The 25,292-nt window shown below is 36.6% G+C and overlaps 1 long non-coding RNA gene across 3 annotated transcripts in view; it reads left to right on the plus strand.

Annotated features, from left to right (window-relative positions):
• Positions 1 to 25,292, plus strand: part of LOC108588232 (uncharacterized) — a 638,370-nt gene that overhangs the window by 162,750 nt on the left and 450,328 nt on the right. For 2 of the 3 annotated variants that reach the window (XR_013526099.1, XR_013526097.1), the window contains exon 1: positions 9,470 to 9,798. The exons of the other annotated variant lie outside the window; for it this stretch is intronic. This is a non-coding gene — a long non-coding RNA (uncharacterized LOC108588232). Of the gene's footprint in view, positions 1 to 9,469; positions 9,799 to 25,292 lie in introns of those variants that run through there. 3 annotated transcript variants of the gene reach the window in all.

Raw genomic sequence — 25,292 nt, forward strand, 5'->3', positions numbered from 1 at the left:
TGTATTTCTAATAGAATAATTTATATTCTTTTGGATATATACCCAGTAATGGGTTTGCTGGTTGAATGATTCTGTTTTTAGATCTTTGAGGAATCACCACATTGTCATTCTTCACAGAGCTAAAAAAAACTATTTTAAAATTCATACGGAACCAAAAGGGAGCCTGAATAGGCAGGCAATCCTAAACAAAAAGAAGAAAGCTGGAGGCATCATGCTACCCAACTTCAAACTATACTACAGGGCTACAGTAACCAAAACAGCATAGTACTAGTACAAAAACATACATATAGAGCAATGGGACATAGTAGAGAACCCAGAAATAAGACCACACAGCTACAACTATTTGATCTTTCACAAATCTTACAAAGACAAGCAATGGAGAAAAGATTCCCTATTCAATGAATGGTGCTTGATTAACTGGCTAGCCATATGCAGAAGACTGAAACTAGACCTCTTCCTTACACGAGATGGATTAAAGACTTCAACATAAAACACTAAACTATCAAAGCACTGGAAGACAACCTAGGTAATACTATTCAGGACGTAGGAATGGGCAAAGATTTCATGACAAAGACACCAAAAGCAATTTCAAAAATAGCAAAAATTGACAAATGAGATCTAATTAAACTTAAGAGCTTTTACACAGCAAATGAAACTATCAATAAACAGACAACCTACAAAATAAGAGAAAACAATTTGCAAACTATACATGTGACAAAGGCCTAATATCCAGCATGTATAAGGAACTTAAAGAAATTTACAGATAAAAACCAAACAAATCCATTAAAAAGTGGGCAAAGGATATAAACAGACTCTTTTCAAAAGAAGACATGCATGTGGCCAAAAATCATATGAAGTAAAGCTCAATATTACTGATCATTAGAGAAATGTAAATCAAAACCCCAATGAGACACCTCAAACCAGTCAGAATGGCTATTATTAAAAAGTTAAAAAATAACAGATGTTGGCAAGGTTGCAGAGAAAAAGCAACACCTATATACTGTTGTTGAGAGTGTAAATTAGTTTAACCACTGTAGAAGTTCATACTTCTTAATACAATGAGTTAAATTTTTCTAAACCATTCACTGTGAATGTGGTGTTCTCATATAAATATATACATATGAGATGGAGACTTGCTCCATCACCCAGGCTGGAGTGCTGTGATGCGATCTTGGCTCACTGTAGTCTCAGCCTCCTGGGTTCAAGCAATTCCCTTGTCTAAGCCTCCTGAGTAGCTGGATTACAGGCGTGTACCACCATGCCCAGCTAATTTTTATATTTTTAGTAGAGATGGGGTTTTGCCACATTGGGCAGGCTGGTTTCAAACTCCTGACCTCAGGTGATCTGCCCACCTCGGCCTCCCAAAGTGCTGGGATTACAGGCATGAGCCACCACACTTGGCCTCATGTAAATATTTTCAACATTTCTCCAGCAACTCCATAAAACCAACTCTTTGTCAATATTAGAGCTCTCCATATTTGGGTGACATGGCTAGCCAACTGGGATTGCTCATCATTCCCAAATGCACATGAAACATTTTCCCCTTGTCTTTTGACCATATTATCATCATTACAGTGGAAGGCAGTCTCCAAGAAGGCCCCAGATGATCTCTGCCTCCTGATACCTACATCCGTGCGTAATCTCCTCACCTTGAGTGTGGGCTAGACTTAGTGATTTGGTTGTAATAAATAGAATATGGCAGAAATGAGGTACTGTCAGTTCTGAGATCAGGTGTTCTCTCTCTCTCCTTCACCCAGAAGAAGCCAGCTGCTTTGTCATAAGGCATTCCTCTGGAAAGGCCCTCATGATAAAGGACTGAGGCTGGCCAATGTGAGTTATCCTAGAAATGGAAGCCTTCAGATGAGACTGTAGCCCCAACCAGCTGGTTGATTGCAATCCCATGAGAGTTCTTGAGTCAGATTCCTAATCTACAGAAATTTATGAGATAACAAATACAATGTTCATTCCTTTAAGCTATTAAATTCTTGGATATTGTGTTACACAGCAAGAGGTAACTAATACATCTGCTTTAAATAGCCTTAAACTCTTGTTTATCTGTCAGTAATATACCAGTTCTAATACTAACTACTCTCTATCAACTTACTTCTTGCTAAAAATGTTTCCTTCTTCATCTCTATTCCTGTAATATTTAGTTGAACCCTTCATTGTCATGTGTTACCTGCTTCCTCATTTATGTCCCCAAGATGATAAATATCTTTAAATGGTTGTAACTGGTTCATATATTCCCAGAGCACCTAGAAAACTCCTGATATTCACACCCATGTGCCTTGAATGTGTGGGAGTTTAATGTCTCTTTGTTGAGTAAGTATAACAAAGCTATGCTTGGTTAATCATCAAAATAAATGTAAAGAACAATAATTATCATAGGATGAGAAATAATCATTTTAATGTTCATGGTAAAGTTTAAAAAATGGCATGTTAAGAGAAGTGGCAAGGTCATGTGGAGTGAATGTGACTGAAATTGCAGAGAAACTGAAAATAAGGCAGAATGTTGTAGGACCAGTTAACAACTCTTGGGTAGGCATTAAGAATTTGAATAAATGCAGAGCTGAACAGAAGCCCACGCCAAGTTCTGCTGGGTGTTTTAGTTTTAGATACAATGGTTGGTACTTCTAGGGTCTAGGAGGCCTATACACATGGTAAAATGCAGCTGAACTGCATTTAACATAGCACAGAGTACTTGTTTACTAAATATTTTATTCAACTTGAAAATTCAAGGTGGGAGAATGATTTTCAGGGTGTTAGCTGGCAAGCGCTGAACTTTGTAAGCAACTTGAAGGCCCTGATGGCATTTGAGCAAGCATATAGCAAAGTTTCAGTCATTGAGTTAGAGTATTCTGGTGGTGATGTACAAAATTAGATACAGTGACACGGTTAAGTGAGAATAATTAGGTAGCAACTAGTTAAGTCATGAACTTATAATAGACTTATGTGTCTTTATATTTGGCATTCTATTTCCAAAATCTGAGCAACTCTCTTAGTAGACTCTCTTGAAACATACCATTAAAATATACAATTAAAATTTAATTGATCCCCATAACTACAACTAAATTCTTTGTATGGGCTTAAGGGAACAGCTGTAGTATTTCTAACTTTTTACTTTTATAAAGGGACTAATAAGTTGGTATATTCTTTTATTGCTGGCTATTGAGTATTTAGAAGTTGTATGTACCATGGGAAGTATGTGGAACCCCCTAATACCCGACTCCATATTTATGTCCCATAATAAACTTTTCAAAAACTCCAGGTACCATCAAGACTTTTTGAAAGCTTACAGGTCATCAGAATGTTATAGAATGGAAGGATTTATTAAAAACAATTTTTTTTTGGAGATTATACACGGTTACAAAAGAAGGACTAGTGCAGATGGCTATAGTCTGTGACTTCAAGGCATTTACTATCTTGTAGGAAAGGATTGGGTATAACCAATTTGATATATCTACTTTCTGGTCTCAATAACCCATAACATGGGAGATAAAATTGAATTAAGTCTGTATCAATTCCAGTATTTCACCTATGCTTAAAAACTGAGGACAATGAAAAAGATAAGTCTACAGCTAAGAGATTAGTGTTAGGAGTAGATAAAGGAAGACTAGAAAGAAGAAATGAAAATCAGATAGAAGTGACTAAAGCATGGGAGGTGAAAAGAGCAAACACAAGGTTGAAGGGTAAGAGTGACTGGGTTCAGTGTGGAGTCAAGGACAAGAATGGAAAATGACAGGAAATATACCCAGTGAAAAGATTAGCCAAATGGGAGGAAGAATCAATTGATCTGTGATAAAAGAAGAAAATAAAAGTAGAGAGTGAAAGAGGAAAAGAATACACTAGTCCTTAACCAGTACTTTTCATTTTCAGAAAGCTTTATAAATATTAACTAATTAACTCTCATTTCAGCCCTGGGCATAAGCAATATTATCATAGTTATTATTATTAATAACTGAATGTAAAAGGGGTCAGAAAGGGTTAGCCATACAAAGCTTTAAATCTTGTACATGTATTTTATTTCTCTGACATGAAAGCAGTAGCTGGAAGGAAAGTTTTGTTTGAAATTCTTGTAAATCCATTATTACTAGATGAGAACCGCATTTATTTTGCTTCTCTCACCTTAATAACCTTCGACCATAGAATCTGAAGGTGTAGTCTGCCTCTGACTATCAAGAATTCTTCACCTGTGACTCATCCTTGATGGTAAACAAAGAGCATTTAATTCAGTGTCAGGACTTATGATTGACAGGATTGTTAGTATGATTTCTAAGAACAATGTATAACTTCTCCTGATTACTATTCAATAGCAACATGGCAACAGAAATCAGTTGCACAGTTTACGATAGCAAGTTACCCTCATTGTGTTCATTTTGGAGCCTTTCTGTTTTCTTTGATTCCATTGAGGCAGGTGAGAACTCTCTGTTTAGCAACAGTTTAGTTCCCTCTTGCTGAACACACTCTTGCTTTTCTGGAGGGAAAAATATCAGAAAATGGATTGAATACACCTTTAAATGTATATAGTGGAATTCACTTCTTATTCCAGTTAGAGCCAGCAAACAGCCACATGCCTGTAATAATGTAAATGTTGCTTTCACGATGACCCTACATCCACAAGCTAATTACACTGCAGATACAAAGGCTGTCAACTTTCCTTCTCTAGAGTGATAAAGGAGCCTGCTGGGTAAAATAGCCACTACTCATGTTATTTCTGGACATATCCAAGCTACTGCAAGATGTTCCTTGCTTTAAAAGTGAATTTTAGCATGAATTCATGCAGTATTTTAAAAAAACAGTGACAGTTATTGTAGGGGGTGCAAATGAAGTATATGTTGGAGTTGAAGGAAGATTGTTCCACTCCCCTTATTCCAGTTTGCCTTTTTTTTTCTTTTTAGCAAAACAAATTTTATGCATGTTGATTTTCTTTCCCTTTGGTGCACAGTACATGCCACTACATTTCTTAAATAGGATTCCCTAATCCTTACGTAGTGTTTTTCAAAAACAATTATAATGTAAAATTCACATATATAAACACAATTATGTAATTTATGATGCATAAGTGGCCATCTCTTCTCTTTTATGTGAAACAAATCAGACAAATACTTACTGAATTTGAAAAGTAAAGATAATCTATTAAGTAATTGACCACTTAGTTTAGATAAAAATGTCTTTGGCTCCTTTCACATTATCATTAGGATCTTACAATTCTTTAAGACGTGATACACAATTCCTTTTTTTTTTTTGAGACGGAGTTTCCCTCTTGTTACCCAGGCTGGAGTGCAATGGCACGATCTCGGCTCACGGCAACCTCCGCCTCCTGGGTTCAGGCAATTCTCCTGCCTCAGCCTCCTGAGTAGCTGGGATTACAGGCACGCGCCACCATGCCCAGCTAATTTTTTGTATTTTTAGTAGAGACGGGGTTTCACCATGTTGACCAGAATGGTCTCGATCTCTTAACCTTGTGATCCACCTGCCTCGGCCTCCCAAAGTGCTGGGATTACAGGCTTGAACCACCGTGCCCAGCCCACAATTCTTAAATAGCAAAATAAAAAGCTTTCAATTCCATTTCCATTATTCTTTTACTCTAAAATAATAAAATGAGTATGTCAAGGTTAACAAAATAAAACTTTAAATACCTTTTTTTCACCAAATTAACACAACTATTCTACTAGTCACTACTTGACATATATACTGGAGCCTGCAAATTTCACCAAGAAATGTGTGTGCTGAAAAATAATTTGAATTAAAGAATTATAGTTTTTAAATAACTTTTTTCACTATTTCTTGATATTACTGATATCATAACAAAATTACTGTGATTTTAAAAAGTCTTGTTAGTCTGCAATAAAATTTCCTAAAATAATTTAGTATAAACAAAAAATAATTTTGGAGGTCCTATTCTATAATTGTTAATTTTTTAAAAACTATAGGGATATGTAATAAGCAAACTTTTTTGAGTCTGTGCCCACAAAGAATATATAGCCTTTGTAAACTGTAAACTAAAATATATAAAATGGCTAGAAAACTCCTTAGAATGCATAACTACTGATGTCACAATGTAGAGCTTGAGAGACGGGGGAGATCAAGGTGAATTAGTGACGTCTCAAAATAGTTCATGGGGCTAGATCTAAAATTATAATCAAATGATGCCGTCATTCATTGTGGAAACAGTGCCTTTTAGAATAGCACATGGACGTAGAACCGGTAAACTATTACCAATGTCATAAGCAATATATATTTTCTACAAATATTTCTAATTAGGAGGGCACGACATTTCCGTTAGCGTTCTTTCCTTTAGAGTTCTTTACCCATCAAGTAAGCAATTTATGTCTCCCGAAATGGACTGATTATATTTTGCTCAGGGAACTGCTATGGGAGCAATCTCTTAGCTTTTCCACATTACAGAACTTTATATAAAACATGTTAGTCTTTTCTTTCAAACTCATACTTAATGAGATGTTAATTAAAAAGTCTATTTTGATTAGATCACTAAATTTGAGACTCTCTTTCTCCCCCTGCCAAAAAAGAAGGGCAGGGTTCGAGATGTTTGTGCCATTATCAGTTACAGAGTTTATTATTTTAAAAATATATCTAAAATATTTCATAACAATTTAAAAGATAACTTTAAGATTTGTATTTGAATAAGAACTTGAAATATACATAATAAATATGCATGGTCAAAATAAGAAAGGGGCATATATATTATTAATGATATTTCTCAAATTATAGGGAAGAAATAAAATTATAGAAGATCATTAATGTCCTCTACTTAAAAAAAAAGTAAATGTCTGAAAAGTATGCATTTGCTTTCATTTTATTTAGGAGGGCACGAGTATATCATGACCCATTGTGGAATCACTAGATGATACAGTCTCTCTGTCATTTTTCACAATTCATGAATTGAGCATTAAAGACAAAATAAATGTTACATATAATATAGAACAAATAATTTTGCCATATTAGGAGGTGATTTAGGATGTTTCTTTCATTTTGAGTAGCCATCTCCCCAAAAGAAGAAACTGCCACCAACAAATGTCTCTAATTCAGTCTTCCAAACTGATATGGTAGATGGAAATATTTTTCTTTCTGAAAAAGTGCATAAGATGCTATTTCTCCTGGCAAAAATATGAAAACATGAATTGCACGATTTTTTTCCCAGCAAGCGACTAATCTCCACATATGTCTGTCATTATTCAGCTTCAAACTAAAAAGTCTTATTCTGAATACCAATTCCTATAAACTATGTAGCTCTCAATTATGGAATCTGAAACTGCTGGTTCCATGATGATAAAGGGGCATGCTGTTTGAAAGACACAATTTGACTGCAAGTAATCAATATCTGATTTGGAAAGAAACCTAGATGTGCAGTTTTATTTAGAAATGTTGAGAGCCCTGCGCTCAAGCCTTCTCCACAAGTCTGGCGATGTCAGGTGGCCAGTCTTCCTTAGGCCTGTTCATTTTCTGAGACACCAGAAAATTTTCTTGTTCACTGCCATTAATAGAAGATATCTCTTATGGAATTTTCAGGGAAGAGAACATTCATTTGTAGCTAAATATATTTTCACTTTTATTTTTCATGAAGCTTCCTTGTATTGTGTGCCCTGAAATGGAGAGAGTAAAATGAAGAATTTTAACTTCTAGGCCAGAAACATGCAAATGCTTTGGATGAAACTAACATTTGTCAATTTGAGTTACAAAATTAGTACAGCATTTAATTCATTGTTTTAATCAAGAGAAAGTGCCATATTTACTAAGCATCCAGGTTTGTGGTTGAAATACAATTATGCAATCTGAATCCTTTTAATAGCTCTAGATAGGCACTCTTTTTATTTTTATAACTGAGAATATGGAAGATCAAAGAGGTTAAGTATTCCATGTTACAGAGGTTAAAATAACCACCAGAGACAGAATTTGAACCTGATTCTCTACCATCTCACGGCTCATAAAGGGCCTAACAACTACTACCAAGACACCAAGTACAGTGCCTAGAATGAGCTAAGAATCTGTTATATATTCTATATATACCTCATTTTCTGAAGCTTGTTAAATTTGCCTGAAGGACGTTATAATGAGTTTCCTTCATTAGAAATTTTACCAGAATTTTGCCAAAACCACAAAGGCAAGGTGACTTTATGACAGATTAAGTTAATATAGATTCATATTTGAATGGTTGTCTTTTTTTTTGAGATGGAGTTTCGCTCTTGTTGCCCAAGCTAGAGTACAATGATGCTATCTCGGTTCACCGCAACCTCTGCCTCCTGGGTTCAAGCCATTCTCCTGCCTCAGCCTCCCAAGTAGCTGGGATTACAGGCGCCCGCCACCATGCTTGGCTAATTTTTTGTATTTTTAGTAAAGATGGGGATTTCACCATGTTGGCTAAGCTGGTCTCAAACTCCTGACCTCCGGTGATCCACCTGCCTCGGCCTCCCAAAGAGCTGGGATTACAGGCATGAGCCACAGCACCTGATGAATGGTTATTTCCTTGTGATGCTTGACTGATCTGGAAAGAATGCATGTTATGTTGACTGAAAGGGATAAGATGACAAAAGTAGGATGAGAAAAGGAAGCAGTCAGAGAGAATAGAAAACAGGAAAAGAAGTGTTCCTTGGATGACCTTACAGAGAATTACCTGGACTCCTAAGCCAGACGAATGGAGTGAAGGGAATCTCATATATATATGGTTTATCTGGGCTTTTTCCTTAATTAGAGCCATTTGAGTAACTACCTGAATAATGGCATCAGGAAGAAAAGGGCAGACCTTATGAAAGTTTTTTCTTGAGGCTAGGTGCGGTTGCTTACACCTGTAATCTCAGCATTTTGGGAGGCTGAGGTGGGCGGATCACCTAAGGTCAGGAATTCAAGATCAGTCTAGACAACATGGTGAAATACCATCTCTACTAAAACTACAAAATTAGACAGATGTGGTGGCACACGTTTGTAACCCCAACTACTCTGGAGGCTGAAGCAGGAGAATTGCTTGAACCTGGGAGGTGTAGATTGCAGTGAGCCAGGATCGCCTTATTGCACTCCAGCCTGGGCGACAGAATAAGACTGTCTCAAAAAAAAAAAAAAAAAAACCGAAAGTTTTTTTTCTCTTTGTTATATTTAGAGGATGTTTTGTAATTCTTTCAGTGTCACGCAGCATCGTTTGCACAATATGAGTTAGCCTCAGAAATGTCTAGGCACATTCACATTTAAAGTAAGATGACTTTATTTTGGTCAGGCTGGTAGAGTCACTACTTTGTCTTGTGTTTCCTAAACCTTTCCTGACAGCGTGCTAGACAAGGGTCCTCCCATTCTACTCCCTCGCTGTGGGACTTTTATTAAGACGGCAGGACAACTCAACCCAGTGCCAGTTCGATGCTGTGTGGCTGTAACTTAATATTCCTCAGTAACTCTGCTTTGGAGTTATGGGCTATGGGAGGTATTCGTTAATCCTTCACATTTTCTGCCACAGACATTTTTTAAGTCTCTTTAGAATGTGACAGTCGTGAGAGGAACTGTCAGGCCTATGGCAGACTGCAGTGTGGTGGGACTCCACCCTTTCCCTTTGCCACGGCTCCATTTACTCCTTTTGAATGTGCTGATAATTCCCAGGGAATAGTAATAGGTTTTCGGTGGAATACTTGGTGAAAACGGAACTCTGCTGGTCTGGGGTTCACGTCTTGACAAGGCCAGGAAGGTACGGCCGACTGAGGGGGCTGAGATGGTCTGTCTCTCGTGGAGTTGGAGTGCCCTCTGCTGTCCAAGAGAAGAAGTGCTCTTACAGATAGCTCTAGCCCGTGCTTTCTCCAGGTAAAGTAAAACCTCTAAAATGCTCCTTAGAAAACCAGATAGACGCCCTCAGAAGATCGCGGAGCTTCTGGCTTCACGCAACTGTGGGGGTTTTGACTCTTAAGGAAATCCCATCGAGGCTGAGTATGCGCTGAGACCAGAACCTATGTGAAGGGTAGCTTTTTCTTTGGTCATAAAGTGTAGAATAAGTAATAGTTCTAGAAAGATAGGTATTTGGGTTATTTATGATGTATTTGAATACCACTGTAAAATATTCTTTTTTTGTGTGAGATCAGTCTTTTTATATCTGAGAAACCTGGATATTTTCATTCCAGTTTTGGAGGTTTCTGAATATCTTCTTTTGAAATGTTTTTACATGTAAAATCAGCATTGAAAAGTGTTCTCGCGGCAAGTACATTCTTCCTTATTTCTTTCTCTTTTTCTTTCTCTCTTCCTTTCTTTCCAGTTTTTTTGCTTTACTTTCTAATGTATTTTGTTATTCTCTGATGTGAAATAACTTATTTCTATAAAGTCCTATGATTTACAAGTACTTTCTCATAATCTTATTAAATCATCACAGCAACTCTGTGATGCAAGCTGCATAGTTCCCACTTTATAGACAGAGAATCAAGGCCAAGGTCATGTCCAGACATACAGGTGGCCTCAGAAGTGAGCACTGTGTTCAATTTTCTAAGATAGGAGTAATAGTGGTTAATCCTTGGATGACTACTATTTGTCAGCATTATACTAAACATTTTTAAGTGATTACGCATTTGTTCTTCAAGTCACAGGTAGGTATTATTATAACTGTCATTTTATAGATAAGCAAATAATAATCTTTAAAGGTTAGCAATAGTCAAATAGCCAGGAATGAAGAAGCTGGGTTTTAAATGTGGTCCATCTGATTCTGGAGGCCCCAATGTGTGGCCAACTTCTTACATATGGTGAGAAATCCATAAATCTTGACCTCAAGTAGTTTAGTATCTTTTAATTGTGGTAAAATATGCATAAGTTAAAGTTTACAATTTTAACATTTTTTAAGTGTAAAGATTAGAGGTGTTATACACATTGACATTGTTGTGCAAGAATCACCACCATCCATCTCCAAAAATTTTTCATCTTTCCAAACTGAAGCTCTGTACCCATTCTTCTCTCCCTCCAGCCCCTGGCAACTACCATTCTATTGTCTGTTTCTATGAATTTGACTAATTTAGGTACCTCATGTAAGTGGAACCATACAAAATTTGTCCTTTTGTATCTGGATTATTTCACTCAGCATAATGTCTTTAAGGCTTATCCATATTATAGCATATGTCAGAATGTTATTCTTTTTAAGGATGTATGAGATTCTATCGTCTCTATATACCATATTGGTTTATCTATTCATTGATCAATGGATGTTGGGATGTTTCCAGCTTTTCAGTATTATGAATAGTGCTGCTTTGAACACTGGTGCACAAATACCTGTTTGATTCAGATTTTAGTTTTCTTGGGTACATACCCAGAAATGAAATAGCTGGATCATGTGGTAATTCCATGCTTAGCTTTTTAAATATAGAACCACCATACTGTGTTCTGTGGTAGTTATACCATTTTATACTCCCACAAGCAATGCTTTAGGGCAGTCATTTCTCCACATCCTTGACACTTATATTTTCTAATTAAAAAAAAATAATAGTCATCTTAATGAATGTGAAGGGATAGCTTACTGTGGTTTTGATTTACATTTCCTTAATAATTAGCGATGTTAAACATCTTTTTATGTTCTTAGTGGCCAACTGTATATCTCCTTTTGAGAAATGTCTATTCAAGTCCCTTAGCTGTTTTTTAAATTGAGTTATTGTTGAGTTCTACGAGTTGTTTATATATTCTGCATATTAAATCCTTATCAGATATATAATTTGCAAATATTTTATTCCATACATTGCCTTTTATACTCTGTTGATAGTGTCTACAGAAAGACAGATGTTGGTAGATGCACAGAAGTTTTTAGACTTTGATGAAGTGCAATATACTCTGTTTTCTTCTGCTGCCGTTTGGTATTATATCCAAGATCATCACCAAATCCAATGTCATGAAGTTTTTATCCTGAGTTTTATTCTAATGGTTTTATAGTTTTAACTCTTACATTTCTTTACGTGTCTTTAATCCATTTTGAATTGATTTTTGTATATGGAGTAAGGTAAGGGTCCAACCTCATTCTTTTGCATGTGAAATCCAGTTTTTCTAACATCATTTGTTGAAAAGAACTACACTTTTCTGATGAAACATTTAGCATTCTTGTCAAAAATCATTTAGTTATATATGTAAGAGTTTATTTCTGGGCTTTCTATTCTACTCCACTGGTCTGTATGTCTGTCTTTTCCTATTACACAGAAATTTTTCTCTCATATAGTGCCAGTTTTTACCAAAATTTGTTGTGGTTAGAATTTTTTCTTCAACCCCAAATAATGTCAGTACTATAATTAATGAAAAAGAAAATCAATCTAGTTTTTCTTTCATATATGTGTTATGCACATAGGTGATAAACTGAATAACTTAAAGTTTTCATTTACAGATACATAAATTGGTTTGCTGTAATCTGGAAACAACTACATTTCTCAGAGTTATTTTAACCTGTATAAAGAAGACTAAAATTTGCATCTATTCATTGCATTCATTAGGTCTAACAGCTGAATTCCTCCTAAAGTGGATTTGGGTAATGTAGTTTGTCCTATTTGTTTGCCTATTGCTATAGCTTGGATGTTTGATCCCTCCAAACCTCATGTTGAAATTTGATCCCATTTTGGAGGCAGTACCTAATGTGAGGTGTTTGAGTCATGGTGATGGAACTCTCCTGCATAGAGTAATGCCTTCCTTTGGGGGTAAGTGACTTCTCACTCTATTAGTTCCTATGAGAGCTGGTTAAAAAGAACCTGGCACATCCCCTGCCACTTTCTCTCTTGCCCTGTGGTTTCTGCAGGTACTAGTTTCTCCTTCCAATATGAGTGAAAGTAGCCATACTTCTTATACAGTCTACAGAACCATAAGCCAATAAATTTCTTTTCTTTATAAGTTGCTCAGCCTCAGATATGCCTTTAGAATAACAGTAAGTGGACCCAAGACACCTATTCAGCTAGGTGATAGCCATAGGTCCAGTTTATAAATGTAAATTTTTAATATTTACACAAATACCTGAATAATACCAAAGGAGATCAATTTTACTTTCGACTATAGATGCACAAATATTAAACACAGTATTATTAAATTCTGATTTTTAAAATGAAAACTATACCAAATAAAATTTAACCTAGAAATTTAAGATTACAATCTATAACCCTTTTTTTTAATTGCATTTTAGGTTTTGGGGTACATGTGCAGAACATGCAAGATAGTTGCATAAGTACACATGTGGCAGTGTGATTTGCTGCCTTCCTCCCCTTCACCCACATCTGGCATTTCTCCCCATGCTATCTCTCCCCAACTCCCCCCTCACCGCTGTCCCTCCCCTATTACCCCCAATACACCCCAGTGTGTAGTGCTCCTCTCCCTGTGTCCATGTGTTCTCATTGTTCATCTATAACCCTTTTTCATCACAGCACATGATCATAAGAAAATTGTGAAAACCTTCTGATAGATGATTTAAAGGCATTTATAAATGTAACATATACTCGTGATTCAAAAATTAAAAAAAAAATCTTTCAGTGTACTAGAGATAGGGACCCTCATTCCAATAAAGAATATGTGTTTAAAAGCAACCGCCAATGTCTATTTAGCAGAAAAGACAGAAGGATATCTCTCATTACTGTCATCATCCATCACAAAGAGGAAGTTCTAATCAATACATAATAATATCAAAATTAATACTAAGAATATTCAGTAAAAGGAAATAACCATACCAGCTATAAGTAATAATTTTGTTAACCTGGAAACTGAAAGATAATCAATTTAAAAACTATTCAAAACTAATAGTGAATTAAGGAATATGGCCAGTCACCAATTTAATGTAAAGAATATAAACATATTCTGTAGACACTGACTACTTATTACAAATAGATAAACATTTTGGTCACAATAGTAATTTTTATTTTCATCCCTTTCTCACTGATTCTTTTATAAACATTAATTTCTTTTTGTATTTACTATTCTGTTCTATTGTATGACTATATATTTTGGACCAGAGTGCCACTGCCTTAATTATAACTTTATCATACGTCTTGATATTTGGCAGGCAAAGCCCCTATTCACCCATTCACACCATTAATTAAAGATTTTTTTTTTTTTTGGTATTTTAGCCAAGAATATTTGGGTTGTTCTTTAAACTGAATTTTAGAGTCACATAGTTCCATTAAAAAAATCCTATTGGGATTTTATACCCACAGCATGTTTGCAGTAGGCCTCAGCTAGTCCAATTTCTCTCATTGTAAACATAAAGAGAAAGATCCCCAGACTCCAGATACTGAATCCTTCAGTGGCACATAACAAGGTTTACTTCCATGCACAAATTATGTCTCTGCAAAAGATAGATATGAAAATGGATCTTTTTCTCTGGAAACAGGATAGAAACTGTGATATTCAAGAAAGTTGGATTCAAGAAAGGCAGTCACCATTTAATGTTCTAGAGAGAGCGCCTTCCCTGGTTTATAGCACTGTTCAAATCAGCTGAAGCTTTACATTGTATATGAATAAAAAGACATGATAATTGAAGGGTAGGGAAACTGAGAGAATGAGAGTGTGTAGTAGATCTGGGGCCAGAGGGACTTCCTTGAGAATAATACTGCATATTTGCCCCATCCTGAGGTTCTCATAGACATTTCTTTAGAAGACAAAGCAAGTATGACATAAAAAAAAATCATTTTACACCTGTCACTTTTGGTCCCAAGAAGATCGTTAACAGCGTGACAGGGATATTGTAGTACAACAGTCAAGTAACAGTAGCAGTGACAACCGCAGTAACTATCATAATATCTTAATTTTACATCATACTTTTCTTACAAAAAGCACTCCTAGGAACTCTCATTTTTAATTACATTTTCACTGAGATCATTCTTCTGGGGTGGTCAAAGGCAAATATTGCTTTCTTTTTACAGATGGTAAAATATGAATTAGTGAGAAATGAAAAAATCTCCACAGGTCTCAGAGGCCACCTGGAGCGGCTTCCATGACTGCCTTTTTTCAGGCAAGATCATCCTTCCAAACGGATTGTAACTACTGGTCTTGTCTTTCTATTCTCCTTATAATTCAACAAAAACTTGAAAAATGAAGTCCCGGGTATTCCCTTATTGGAACATGTGCTAATGAAGGAATGAATACTTTTGTTGGAAAAGTGAGGTGTTTGCAAACGTTTTTCTTACATCTGCTTTCAGAACAATGTTAGGACAGTGGAGCAGCCAAACTCCATGCGGACCATTTTTACTTTGCTGTATGTAAATACTGCTCTCTGGAGCGTAACCCCATACTCAAACCTCTTCATCTAATTGTTGGGGGCAGGACCCTGGTTATTTTAAATTATTAATGCAAGGCTCTATCATCGGTTCGAACCGAGACCGCGCCAACATACACAATGCTATGCGGAGCAACCTGCTGCTTCAACGAGTGCCACGGTGCAGACGGGCTGTGGCCTAAAATGGCGTCAGCCCCAAGTGAGGACTGGGCAGCGGTTTTATAGTTTCTTGTCAACAGGAAGTATCCCAGTCTGATGTAACTGCTACATGGTCCCCGACCCCCATCCCCATATATATCTTCAGGGGTACCTGTCTTCCGGCCAGCTCTCTTCCGGCTTCTATTGTTGACTCACGGTGCTGACACAAGTAGCCTTGCGTCTTGGGACCAGGCCTGAGAGGGGAGGAGTTATTCGTCCCCCAAAGCTTTCAGGCCTGGGGGATAATCTCTCAATGAAAACATAATTTTATTCTACTACCAGAGTTGAAAACCACTGCCCTTGTACATTGTTGTTTGATAGTGATTTTACTCTAGTTTCGAAGTTCGTAGATTATGTAAAAAATAGCATACATCTTATATTGTCTATTTTCTTTATTGGTATAAGGAAGCATTAGATCAGTTTAATCTGTTATTTTTGAGATATAAAATCTAGTTCTAAATATAAAATACAATGTCTGTCATGGACCACTTTACCAACTTCACGATTTTTGTTTCCTACACCCACATTTTGTGTATTTTGTGTGCTAACCCGAAGCACAATCAGAAACACAAACATTTTACTAGAGCTCACTACTAGAATGGGAAAAGGGACATAGTTTCAGGCACAGAGAAGCAGTTGTCTTTTCTCTGGAATGAATGAAGTAGTAGGAAAAACAGCTCTCAATAAATCCAGTCTAAGTATTCACGTGTTCATTGTGGAGTCCTCACATAGCCACAGGTCTGTGTTAAAGAAGAAACTAACTTATAAGACAGAACCCTGGTCAGAAAGCCAAAGTATTTGGTTTTATCACATCATAATATGCAGAGGTGAATCTCCCCAATGAACTTTCTGTAATCTAGGCTATTAAAATCCATAGAATCATGAATCCATAAAACAGTAAAAACAGGATTGGCATGTGAACTAAGCTCTCTAGTAAAGGTGAGTCAATGGAGATTTACAAAAGCACCCAGGACATTAGCAATATATTTGGGATAGACCATGTTTCTGTAATCCCAGTTTGTGCTCTTTTGACTGGACGAGGTGTGGTTTTATATGGTTCCCATAATTTGTGTTCTGTCTTACAAACCTTGCTGCACTTGGGTGAATGTGAAATGTATTCTGCACCTTTTCTGCTTCTGCCTTCCCTTCCTCCTTTCTCCTAACCAGTGAGTGATTCACCATCAACAAGGTTTTACAGGTAGAGTATGCCTCTAAATGGATACTGATTGAGTCTAAGCTGGTAGTCGACTGGCTCTCAGAATTACAATGACCCATTATAATGTTTTGGTCAAAAGATTTCTCTGGAGCTCATAGATACGTTTGGAAGCCATAGACAAAATGTTTCTTCAAATAATTTTTTTTTAATTAATGTAGATCCTATGTCTTTTCGGAGTTATAGAACTAAAGTAAGTGATAGAAGTGGAGTAGCTCTAAGGAAGGTTTTGTATTATAGCAAACAAATTGATAGACTCTAGAATGGTGCTAAAATAAAATTGATAGACTCCAGAATGGTGTTAAAATACTGTGCACCAAAGACAAGCCAAAGCAGATTATTTAGCGATGCTGTGATTTTTTTTTGACTCCTTTACAGTGTTCTCATAGAGTACCTCTTATGGAAGGGATCCATGCCCTGGATTGCACTTGCTTTTAGAGAAGCCAGTGGTTATGAGTCTTTCAGGAGCCAGAAACCTTAGGGAATTTCTTATCAGCCCGACCCCAGGAAATTTCCCACATAATCTGGTTCAATGGGTGATTTTTGAATTTAAGATAAGTTTGTGTTGCATTCCAAATTGAGACACAGTGACAGTCATTCTTTCGAATATGAAAAAGCTGCTTATGCTTTAACCCAAGAGAGTCTGTCATGTTAGTAGATTTTTAAACAATTTGGATCCTGTCCTGATACTCTCATGATTTGATGTACATGCAATTTATTACAGTTTTTGTAATATATTTACAAGTATGCTTGTCAAGGCTAGGAGATAGAATTTGGAGGCCTTGAAGTACAGTAAAATCAACTGGCTTAGGCACGCATGGAACCTGTGTGCTTGCCGATCACAGCCCACCACGTAATTCATCCATCACAGTTTACCATTCACTTGTCTATGTATTTAATCGATAAAATGTTGTAGCTCATATTTGTTTAGTCCTTTGTCATCACTAAAGGATATTTAGGCAAATTTTCTCACTTGAGCTTAACAAGTCTCCTATGGAGTTAAATATTGGCTCTTAGACATAAGAAAAAGAAAAGCCATGAACAGCCTGTCTTGCCCAAGTACTCATAGCTTGTGAATGAGACCATGATGGTGCAAAATCGAAATTTTTTATTCCAAATACGATATTCTTTCCACCACACCTCAGCTGCAAGGCATTCTGTGGACAATCTATCTGGGGAGAAGATGACTTTCCTGGTGTTATTCTGGAGGAATAAGGATGCTGAAGTGCCAACCCTCTCAGGTGTTCCATATTAACATCTCAGCCTTGCAAGAAGGGGTTGGCATGAGAGCATTGTGACAGTGGCACTGTAGAGCAAGAGAACTCAAAGTCAGAAGATCTGAATTTTAGACATATTGTATAACTGCTTCATTATTCCAGACTTTTCTCCAACTTTATCGTAAATAGCTAGACTGCAAAATATTTTAGATCAGTGATCAGCATACAGCTCCCTGGGCCAAACTCAGCTTCCTTTTATAAACAAGGTTTTATTGGGACACAGCGACGCACATTTGCTTATGTTATTTTCCATGACTCCTTTCACATTATAATGGCAGTGCTGAGTAGTTGCCACAGAGACCATATGCCCTGCAAAGCCCTTGACTGAGAAAGTTTGCCGTCTCTTGTTTTTGGCCTTATCTGTTTTATTTTGTTATTTTATCTTATTCTATTTTATCTGTCAACGGGAGAATAAGCATTTTCTCAGAGAAGTATTTTTGAAGTGTATCTTTAGCTAATGGGGGGCATTTGTTTTAGCCAGCAAAGATTCAGCTGTCATTGTACAAGTTCCCTGGAGAAGCCGTCTTTCTCATTCCAGGAACTAAGAAAGGTGTTTTCTAGGTCTGGATCACATTTCCACAAATACAGGTTCAATTAAAGTACCTTTTCTTTTAATTTTTCCCGTTCTTTATTGTCATTCAGCCTTGGGTTGAGCCAGCGAGATTGGTAAGAGCTGCCCCCTGGAGACCTCCTGCAAATGCTATTCCATGAAGTAGTGGTTTCCCAATGTGCATCTCAAACAAAGCCAAACAATACAAATAATGCTGCTATTGTACCTTTCTTATGGCTGGTCTCAAGGGGGTGAGACTGTCATCATAAAACATAACAAAGCTGCTATAGAAATGGACAGACAGAGGAGATAGTAGTCTGAGGGCCTCAGAACCTCAACAGAAACTTCCTATAAACTGGCAGCTGAAAGCTGCAGGATTTTTTCTTGGTTATTTATTGTAATGTGAAGATTTCTTATCTCAATGGGTAGTTGCAGATTTTTTTTTGTGCTGTTATCTACGTGTAAATTATTGACTGGATTATCAAAGCGGTTATACTTAAAATTCTTAGTGTATTAACTGAGAAGCAGGAATAAATTTTTTAAATCCCAGATTGTTAGATAAGTAACTGCTAATAGGTAACCTTATTTCTCGTATTGTCTTGCTAGATTGCTTTTGATGAAATCAACAAAATACACACATTAGGTAAATGAATGTGGAGTTAGATTTACTGAAACTCATCATGGTGTAGGCTCCCCAGTAGCCTAGGTTGTTCTGTTTTAAACAAAAATTACTTGATTTTTACTTACTTAGGAACTTTCTTTTGCTTAATCATATCATATACCTCTCCTGTTTGTTTGTTAAATCTAGTGTTTTCAACATTTGGTGCAAAGATGTATTTACATAACTTGTATGATTCATAATATTCCTATATCCAGAATTTGGTAGACAGATTGTCATATAGAGAGAAGCCAGACTGCAAGGAAAAATTCTTTCTATAGGACTCACTGCATAATCATGAAAGGAAGGAAGATCTGACCTATTCAGATTTCTGCCTTCAGCACCTTACTTTTTGGTGTCCTCAGAACTCACGTTCTGTGGTCTGAAGAAACAGTACCAACTAACTCAGATTTCTGTAAGTTAGAGCAATGCTTCTATTAGACATGGAAAATATTGATAGCTTCAAAAGATGAATAAGACATCCATCTCCAGGAGGACTGAATTGTACTGTGGAGGTTTGGAAATATTTCTTTGCCTTTGGTACAGAAGGTAAAGCAGAATGATTTCAGTTGGAAAAAAGATCTAAGCTTGGCAAGGCTACTCAGAAGCCATTATAATGTTAATTAAAGAATGTTCATAAAATGGGAAGAAACAAAAAACAAAAAACCATCTCTCTAGTGGATTCCATTCTACGGGCCAAGCAGGAGCAATTTCTGCTCTTCCTAAACACCGAATCCTACAGCTGGATGTTTAGACCATGTCTGATCTCTGCCTTGTTGATCCCCGACCAATCCATCACGTGAAAACAAAGCTGTCAGGCAGCAGTGTCTCAGTTTGCTGCCCTCTTAGCTGTATTCCCCAGCTGGCTGACATCACACCAACTAGTGAAAATCCCACACTTGAGTGGTGCTCTCTGTCAGGGCTTGGGAAGAGGACAGCAAGCATGCTGGGGCAGACATCCTGTATCCATCCCAGAGTCAGAGGGTCTCTGAGGAGCAGCCAGATAAGCTGCTCACTCCAGAATACCTTATTATACATTTATTCTACAATCCCAAGATGGAAGTTGCTACCCCCATAGCACAACTGGCCCCTATGGCTGTATAGCCCAAGAAATCCATGTAATTTATGCAGGCTACTGCAACTGACAATAGGACCTATACTGTATTGAGCTCCGCCAACATTAAATTAATAATCTAAAACCCCCAGGGTAATTTTCCATAAATCTAATACATGAGTTCTTTTTTTTTTATTGAAGAGTAATATCAGCAATTAAACCTTATAGGTATCCAAAAGCAATTACAAAATGAGGAGATTATGGTGGCAATATTGTAAATAGGAACTCACTTAAATGTCAAAGCACTTGCCATAAAAGTGGCAATAATGATGCTAAACACAATACACTGTTTTCAAATATTAATTCCTTTATTTTTTTGTCTGTTAGACCTGATGAGGTTCAAACAACCATCACCAAACAGATTGTGAAAATAATAATATCATCATCATCATGTGCTGGCAAAACATGAATGGCTCTTTCATTCTGTCCTACAGACACTTACTAATGGAACAAGAATCAGACATAAATCCCTTGAGGTAAAAATGGCAGGGCATTACAAGGCTTAGAGCACAATTGTAAACCTGCATGCTAATAAGCGTGGCTTTTAAAGATCCCAATCCTAGCAAAAATGGCAATAAAGAGATAACTTTTCAGGCTGTTACTATTTGCTGGTCATAAAATATTTTTAGCTTTGGAACATTTGTTATTATTGTTTTGTGTTTACTTCCAGCCTACTTGTTGATCCAATTCAATCTAATTCCTTAGGAACACGCTGCATGCCTGCTTCTCCTTTCCTTCTTTCATGAGCACTAATCAAGTTCCTCCTCCGTATAGGTATTGTGCTAAACAGCAAGAGAAGCATACTGCATGGGCGGTCCTATAGCAACCGATTGTTGGGTTGAGAGAAATTTTGAAAGGAGGTATACATGCCAATTAGAAAAACTCAAGGCAAAACAATGAAGTAAACAGGAAAACTTAGATTCTTCTGTTGGATTTACCAAAGTCCATGTCAGATGGGAAGAAAGCTATGAATAAAGAAAAAACATGTAAGCTGAGCATTGAGGCTTCTAAGCCAGGATAGCAAAAAGAAAGAATTACTAGAACACTGATTTTGTGCCAGACATCGGTCTAGGTGCCTTTACTTATGTGTTTTGCAAAATAACCTACTTGCAGCAGATGTAGGGGAAATCCATATTTCTCATTTTATAGATATTGAAAGTGAAGACTTTGAGGACTCTGCTTTCTTTCCAAATTTCAGCCAAAATGATGCCTCTTCTTCAGGGAGAGTATTTTAGGTGTTTTATTGCATTACTACGGCATTGTATGTATATCTCTACTACAACATTCAACACAGCGAATAGCCCCTAACTGCATTTCCTAACGGTAGGAATTGCCTTTGCAGCTTCCTGCCTCCAGCACTTAACACAACCTCTTCAGTATAACAGGGGCTAAACACATATTTGTTGAATGAATGAACAATGACAAACTGTTTATATGGCAAAGCAGGGACTAATATTCAGGTTTTTTATTATGTCATTATAGATACATTGTCCACTACTTCAGGCTGCCTATGCAGGAAAAATAACTTTTTTGGAGAAGGACAGAAAACTATAATATCTTTCTGTTCCTCTCTCTCTCTCTCTCTCTCTCTCTCTCTCTCTCTCTCTCTCTGTGTGTGTGTGTGTGTGTGATTTCTATTTAAGGAAAATAACTGGATACCTGAATGAGCCCACCAATGAGAGTTACCTGGATGGTATGCAGAAAAGTCAAAAGTATTCTTAGGGCACTTACACAAAATGACATAGAACCTTCTTAGAATAAAAGACCTCTGTCACTTTTACCTGAAATACCTATATTTGAGGTCTGAATTTTTTGCATAATTCGTTTGGCCTTTATTTCATTTCAGTGACTATGTAATCAGTCTTAAACTTACATCTGAAAACTGAAACGAGGAATTACAGAATTGGATTGAGCACTCTTTATCATATTGTGCTTAGGAATGTGCAAAGGGGTCAAATGACTGCTTGGTGAATGTTCATAGTTGTTCAACAATCTCAAATTTTTAATATTTCATACGGATGTTCAAGATGGTTCCAGAAGTTGGTAATTAAAGGAAAGCAATAAAAATCTTTTTTTTTTTTTTTAAATGGGAAAGTACAATATTGTTCTGGTAAAATTTCTGATTCCAAGGACATCCCTGATGGAATTTCTCAAGAGAAATGAGGCTGAGGTGAAGACGGGGCTGCTTCTCTTTTAAGCAGAAGCATATATTTATACTGCTGTATGGGAAACTTCCAGGCAGCAATCAAGGGACCTTACCTTACAAGTATTGTATAAGTGAAGGGTTATATAAATAAATAAATCTATATAAATATATTTTAGTTAAAAAAGGAACAGGAAACTATTTCAAACACTGAGAAAAAGATTTTTGATTGTAATCAAGTAGCCTTGCCCATTTTAGTACCATAATGAATGTTAGTAGAAAACTAAGAAAATAAAATTTAATGTACTAAAAAAGTAGATATACATATCAGAAAAAGTATGCAAATGATGTGCTTTCTTCTAAGCCCTATTGTTACTTTTCAACAATCAACAAATCTAATCTGCCAAGTATCTAACTTCCTTCCTTTCTCTCCCTCTCTCTTCCTTTCTTTATTTCTTTTTAGGCTGTCCTAGAAGTAATTAAAGTTAGTGATGGGTAGTGGCCTCTGCTTCTCTTGACTGTGGTTGTTAGAGACAACTTTTGTTTGCTTGATTTGTAGAAAAGACCATCCTATTTGGTGGTGTAAAATCACGTCACTTTTTTCTTTTTGAACAGCAAATTCTATGATGGTACAGAAAAGGTGAAAAACTTTTACTTGTTCATTATAAAGTAGGAGACATATACTTTCCTCTCCTCCACATCTGCCGTCTCCTCCCTCTTTTTTATTCTTCCCTTTTTTCTTCCCTGATCTGCCTTTAGGGATCTCACAGTGCTTTCACTTCACCCCCCAAAACAGTCAGGCATTTCCACCTGTATGTTTCACTAGAATGTTAAACCAACATGTCTAGAGAGATTTCACCATCATCTTCTCTTGACACGATTTCTGTTAACACTATCACCATCCATAAAAAAGTTGATTCATCTAGATAGACTTCTTTTTTCACAAGCCCCTCATGTCCAGGTACTTACGCCTCCATAATTCTTTGGCTAAACCTTTCTTCCTTTTCTTCTCTTTCCCAGAGTTTTAGGCCTCATTATGTCATTATTGAACATTACAAATAGCTTTTTATTTAGTTTCTATCTAACAAGTGTTAACTTAGACATGATTAGCAGATTTATATTCTGGTCCTATCATGAGGAAGGCTGAAAACATTCACTATCAACCAGAATAGAGGATTGCAATATATGTAATGACGATAAGTGGATGAATACAAAGCAGAGAAAAGCACAAATAATAATACCTTCATTTCAGGGTTGTTCGGAAGATTGGATATTTACAATATACAGCATAATGTCACTCATCTGAACAGAGGTTAAAAATGTTATTATTACCATCCTCTATTTGGGCATTGTTGGAGTAAAGGAGAGGAGAGATTATGTCTCCTCTACTCTGGATAGATTTCATAGAACACTATAGTCATTGAGATATAAATTTTAAGCCAGTTTTATCAGCACAGAGATTTAAAAGCTTGATTTGGAATTTATTATTCTCTTGTGTAATTTATTTTGGGAACATTATAAAAACAAAAGTTAACAAACCCTTGCTGCAAAAAAAGAAAAAAAACCCACGTTAGAAACTCACAAATGGAACTATATTCTGTAATTTAAACTGGACATTTTTAATACCATTTAAAAATTACATGGCTGTATTATTCAAATGAGAGCAGTAGTTGATGTGCATTCAGATTAGTTCCTTTAATAATGCTTTTAAAAAACTCTATGGCTATTACTGACTCAGTAGTACAATGATAATTTGCAATGCCCCATTGGCTTCAATAAAAGGGCAAAGAAAATGGTTTAAGTTATCTTTGAGAGGCTAATACGAGGCAGCATAAAAAGTAAGGGATTTTTTTTTAAACTCCTAAAATAAAAGGCACAAAGTGAAATATATGCATTCTACCCACTTATGTTCCCAAAGGAGTCTCCAGCTTCCAGGAGACCAATATAAGCTGAATATGTAATAGACAAGTTTCAACTCCTATTTACTCTTCAACCGTGAGTAGGCTAAGACTGGGATAGGAAAGTTCTGGAGCCCCAGGAGAAGGCACACCACAAGATGGCTCAAGCCACAAGGGACAGAAAAAGAGAATTCCTACCTCAGAAGAAGTTGTTAAAGGGTGATTTTATCCAGAAGTTCTTTGAACCAGAAGGAAAAGGTCCTCAATGTTTGGACCTGGTTTCCTGCCAAGTAAAAAACTCACCAGAAACCCAAACTGCTAGTTTAAAGAAGATTAAGATTAGGCTTCTTCTAAAACAGTATAACCTTGTTCTAAGGCTTCTACTAAATTTGGTGTCACCATACCTGACGTCTCTCAGCTGTCACACTCACCCTATCAAGTGCATAGCTCTAGAGCAATCAATTATGAGAGCCTCTGTCTGGACTTGGGAAACCCTCATGCTTTACTACCTATGGCCAATGACTACAGGCAGTATGCTGCTAGAGGACCTGCTTGCTGGTCTCAGAATTCCCAAGTCTGAGAATTGTTCACCTTCACTGAGTCGATGACCTGTGATCACACAAATCTGATGTCCCATTTTGTCTCTCGCAGAATATCTATCTCGATGAAGTTTTTCTGTTTTTCACTCTGTTGCAACTTTGCTTCTGTTTTCTCAGAAGGAGAAATGATATGTACTTTAGTACCTACTTAAGAGCCCACACCGACGCTGACAGTTATGCTATCTGGCCCATGTTCTGTTATCTAGAACTGATAGAATTTGATAAAATTAAATTTGATTTAATTTTTTATAAAGATCATCCATTTAATAATTGTCCTATATGCGTGGTCTACCAATGGTAACTGTTATTAGTACAGAGGTAATAAAAGTCAACTTCTACTTTCAGCTTTGTGCAGTGACCCACACATTTTGTCGTGCATGTCAACAGAAAGTATATGTTCCTACAATCACTGACCCTTGTTTACGGGCTATAAGCCCCATAAA

This window comes from Callithrix jacchus, chromosome 14 (assembly GCF_049354715.1).
Source record: "Callithrix jacchus isolate 240 chromosome 14, calJac240_pri, whole genome shotgun sequence".
NCBI classification, from domain to species: Eukaryota; Metazoa; Chordata; class Mammalia; order Primates; family Cebidae; genus Callithrix; species Callithrix jacchus.